Source organism: Cannabis sativa, chromosome 6 (assembly GCF_029168945.1).
Source record: "Cannabis sativa cultivar Pink pepper isolate KNU-18-1 chromosome 6, ASM2916894v1, whole genome shotgun sequence".
Taxonomy (NCBI): Eukaryota; Viridiplantae; Streptophyta; class Magnoliopsida; order Rosales; family Cannabaceae; genus Cannabis; species Cannabis sativa.
The window spans coordinates 9,121,737-9,127,513 of NC_083606.1; positions in this window are offsets into that span (position 1 = coordinate 9,121,737).

The following is a 5,777-nucleotide window of genomic DNA, read 5'->3' on the forward strand; positions in this document are numbered from 1 at the left end:
AAAATATAGTATTTAGTTACAAATTGTCACTAATTTAGTTTTAAACACAACAAATATTGTGACTAAAAATACATTTAGTCACGGACCTTTTAATCACAACACAATAATAATAATTTATAATTAGCCACAACTTTTTTATCTTTAGTCATAAATTTTATTGTGACTAAAAGTAAAAAAATTTATAGTTTAATACTCAACTACTTTTTCCATGAAATTATTTCATGAGAATTATAATAGTACACAATTTATGTAATTTATGCAATAAATCAAAAACTTTAAAACACGATATGAAGAGAATTAAGAGCTACCCGCCAAGTAGAGATCTAGCTAAAAGAACAACAGAACCTGCCACTCCAAAAAATACCACTTTTGTCAGTGCAATTAGTCAAATACGCTGGCAAAACTTAACGAGATAAAGTGGCTATGGCAAAATCTAAAATTTTGAGAAAAATTTATACCGACGCACTAACCTATATCAGTAAAGTTCATGAAATGTGCAGACAAAAATCTTAGAATTAACCGCCAAATGGCGTGAACCATTCCAATGGTTCAGCAACCTTTTGTCGGCATATAATGCACTGACAAAAGGTCTAAAAATGGATTAAATTTTTTCTTGTAGAAAATAAGTTGGGGGAGGAGAACTTTTGCCGATGCATATATGCGTCGACAAAAGGTTACTAGAATTTTTTTTTAACTTTTCAACGGGAAAATTATAGTTTTGTTGGCACAAATATACGTGTTGGAACTTATTTTACCAGGATTTAGATTTACTAACATGTATGTTTGATTAACACCCTAAATATGAATTCTTTAAAATAATGAAATAAACATATATAAAGTTCAGAAAACCTTAGATTGATGGCAGCGGAATAATATGACTCCTCACACTCAGATCTCTAACCCTTATTCCTTTCTGTCGCGGCGTCATAACAAGATCTGAGTCTGGATCTCCTTTTCTCCTTCGATTTGGTTAATCACCGTCTTCTGCACTATGACTGAGTACAAGACTTGCTATGTGTGAGCATGGTACTCTATCACTAAAGGCTTAAATTTGATGGAAGAATAGCATGAGGAGTTCAAAATTACTACGAAAGAGTCTCTCATCTACTAGTTATCTGACAGAGCTAGAAAACTAGATTTAGATGGGTTGAAGGTGTTGGATGAGAATGAGAGCATCATGTTCCTTTTATAGTATTTCAACTAGGGTTTAGGATTTAAATATATAGATTAAAAAAGATAAAATAATGGGCAAAAATCACTCTAGTGGCCGGCCACTTAATGCTTCACTAGTTATAATTTTGCCACTTTATTTCAACTATTTATCTCTCTTTCAATAATGTCATATTTTTCAATTTTAATCATATAAATGTCCAAACTATTTATTTAATAATTATAATTAATTATCAAATAAAATTTTCATTTATTTTATTTATTAATTAGACTTAACAAAGGCTCTTAATTAACAAATAAACTCCAAAACCTCTTTTCTTCACAATTAAGCACTTGCTTAGTGAAAATTCATAAGTAAGACATAGTCTAATTTTAAAATTATAATTGATTAATTAAAATCAATTAACTAAGTCTGCAAGCAGTATCATCTAAACTAGTGTGGGACCATGGACCTATATAATCAAGCTTCCAATAGGTAGAACTAGAATTTACCAAGTAAATTCTCTAACTTATTAATTCCTCCTTGTGCCACTATAGATTCGAAATTGTACTGTTAATTATATAGAACGCTCTATATGTACCAAGATATAAATACACTATAAATTATTTATCGTTCTAATCCAAATAGTCAAAGATCCTCTATAGATGATCTACATTGAATAAGGATAAATTTACCGTTCTACCCTTCAATATATTTTACCCTTAAAATACTTAGCTACCTATAAATGATATTTTAGTAAACTAATATAATTACTTAAATGAGATCTCAATCATTTATCTCTATTAAGCCAAGCTCGAAAAAATATCATCGTTTCACTTTTAAATATTTATAGAAACTATAGATTTCATATCTATGATTACGCTCCCACTCAATTATACTATCATGATCCCAAGATGTAAGTATTCGCCAAAACCATTAGTTAGCTTTCACGAACAACGTTAACTCTAAGAACATAAATAACACAATTGAGATCGAACCTAAACATCTCAAGATTAAAATCTATTGATCTAAGATCAACCAGTGATATTGCCTTAGAAAGAAATAACGGTAAGTTTATGATATCCTATCCAAGTTCAATATTGGTCCAGTCCGATGCATACTCCATACATCCGATACTAGCATACTTTGCTAATGTCCTAGAAAGGACATAACACTTATCCAAGGTGTAAGTATACTTTATTGTTGATTATCATGTCAGTCTAAGTCCAGTGTATTAACAAATCATGGGAGTACTTAAACTTTAAAACATATAATCATGATTATATTCCAGTGTGGTGACATTACTCTAATCATGAATAACTATATAAACTGGACTTAATAGAATTTATACATTAAATATATATAATCATGAAATAAATTATGTGAACCATGAAACATAAAATAATTTTTGATCTTTTATTAATTAGTAAATTTGATTATATTGAAATTGGTTTTATTTAGGGCATAAAATCCAACAATACACCGACAAAAGCCGCCGAAAACAAAAGAGGGAAAATTCCCGCGTGGGGAATCAGTTGGTGGGGAAGACTTTTTCCAGCGCAAATATGCATCAATAAAAGTGTTTCAAAATGCAGTGTTTCATTTTAGGTTAAATAAAAAAAAACGTTTTATTGTCGCGTTATTGACTTTTACCGATGCAACAAAATAGGCCAATAAAAGTTCCTTAATTTATTAGTGTTATACCCATGTTTCGAGCAGCAATATGAAGCTGACACGTGTAACAAAGCTAGAATATGAACCAGCTTAAATTATGCATCAATAAATGCATTCAGATGACTTGCCTTGAGAAATACAGTTGATAGAAATACTCGAACTTGCCATCACATAGATTATGGGGAGACATGAGTAAAAGCTACCAAGTTATGAGACCAACGAGGTGAACAAGTCCATCTCGGGATAAACATAATACATTATGAAGTTGTTTGGAAGGATAGATAATGAGTTTTGCAGCTCATTGACCCACATACCCGTGAGTATGTAACCAGAATAAGGACAACTTTAATATTATTCATCTCGCTCTTGACGCGTTGAAGTAAGCATCTCGAATATACTTCACTCAATATTTAAGGAAGAGTGCAAGATGTACTATGATTATACACTTAGATATTATTCCATGGAGATGTTTAAGAAAAATATTAATTGAATGACGAAAACAACAAAGCACAGTCAACATAGCCATTTATAAATAACAACAAAGAGTAGTTATGCGGTTATTTATTATAATCTCATGTGCCTATATATGAAACGTGGAGAATGTCTAAGCTTCATGAACGATTGCAAAAGATTAGACCCTAAGGAAATTGGATCAATATCTAACTTTCTTTGGCAACACAGAACAGATACTCACTGGTAGAATATGTTGAATCCATATATGATGATCGTGAAATTTCAGACCACTCAAAATTAATTTGTTCATATCTACCCAATCAGAGACATTTGAGGAGTACCCTTCAGGTACTTTCACCCGAGAGATAGAACCACACAAAGATTATTTATCTGGTTTAGTTAGAGCATGACAAGCTTGTGGTAAGAACGTTTGTCGACCAACAACTTATGGGTGTAAATTGGCCCGAATCCTTTACTCTTTCAAATCTAGGCGGGATTTGATTCCATATTTGCTAGGCCCAGGAATATTGAACAAGGTATTAAGCAAGCTGTCTGACACATTTTTCTCGATGTTCATCACATCCAGATTATGACGTATCAACAAATGCTTCCAATACTCGAGCTCAAAAAATATTGACTTCTTCTTCCATGGCCCTTGAGGTTCATTTGCAACAACTTCACTTTTCTCACAGCGACCTTTTCTTTTCTTTGGATTCACTTTTCGCTTTCCATACCCAGTTATAAGCGACGCTTTTAAACCGTCAGGAAACCCACATTAGCGACGGTTTTGAATTGTCGCCTATTCTACCTATTTTACGATGGTCGTATAGGCGACGGTTATAGAAACTAACGGGAATACTTTAAACGACTTTTTAAAAATGTCGAGAAAATCTATTTTCGTAGTAGTGTGGTCAAATCTCATGCCTCTTTTTCATTTCAGGAGTGGGGATTGGTCTCTTTATAATAGCTAAAACTTAGCAGAAAAATTAGAATTAGTAAAGCATTAAAATCATAAAAAAAAAAACTCAAAACCAAAATTTTGAGAATTATCAATACTTACGTAAAATTCTGAACTTAGTGTTGTAGATTGGATGGAACCCATTTGTCCAAAAGAAGTCTTCCCTAAACTCCTTTTTATTGGGAAGCCTCACTATGATCTTACGATCATTAGTACGAGTTCCCAAATAGTAAAAGCCTCCTGCTCCATGCTTTCTCACAAGAAAAGCTTTTACGGAGTAAAAGTATAAAATATCTAGGGGAGTTGGACACTCCCACTTTAAGATGTGGTGGAGATCCTTCAAACAAGCGAGGATCCTATAAGAATTTGGGATGAGCTGGAAAGGTGCTATCCCGAGATAGCTGCAAAATTCTTTAAAATAATCCCTTAAGGGGAGTACGGCTCCTGCCATAATGTGTTCCATGCTCTAGGCTCCAATTTTAAAGGACTCGTTGGTGTCGCAGCCTTCATCTCTAATGATGCATTATGGGGGAAATAGTTAAACTCTCAAGGTGCGACTAAACGGATTTAACATCCCTTCTCGTTTCTAATCCCACAAGATCTTAATACATCCCCCACATAGGGACAATCGACCTTATCCTAGATTCAATTAGTTCAACTTTAAACATAACAGAAGGATTCTGAGGCATCTTGGATTTGCGAGCTTTATGAGTCATAAGGTTAAATTCCAAGTCATCTGGTGAAAAAGCAACAGTGACTGGTGGTAAAAATAATAGCTTTGCCGAGGGAATATCAACTAAGTTATGAGGCTCTAGCCAAGCTTCTTCTCATCGATAACGGTGTCTACCCTAGATGACTTCCTCCTGGTTAAACCTAATGAGGTGATTCTTAATTTTTATGTCATTAATTTCAAGTATGGTTTGAGATTTAAAAACTATGGCCTGAAATTAAGGACAGTATCATTCTGAGGAATCTGAGAGTACGAATTCTGGGTTAAATTAGGACATGATGACAGAGAATAATGTTGGAAATTATTTTACCAGGATCTTAGATCTACTCACAAGTATGTTGATTAACACCCTAAATATGAACTTTCTAAAACGATGAAATAAACACATATAAAGTTTAGGAAACCTTACATTGGGTGCAGCGGAATATAATGACTCCTTCCGTTCAGATATCTAGCCCTTGATTCCTTTCTGTAGCAGAGCATTATCAATATCTGAACCTGGATCTCTTTCTCTGAATCTTTGATGCTGAAACTCCTTCTTGCTGAAAGTCTTTCTTCACGATCTTCCTCACTATGATTGAGATATCACTTGCTGTGTGTGGGCACTACTCATACACTATTTCGAAATCTCAATGAGGAAGAGAGAGAGTGGGTTCGGCCAAAGATAGGGAGAGAGAAGGCTCAGTTTTTTCTGAATGAAAAAGTAGAAAATTTAAGTGTAATTTTCCTGAAGCCTTCACTATCTATTTATAGCATTCCACTAGGGTTAGGTTTGAATTATTTGGCATTAAAATAATGAAAATATCAGTTTA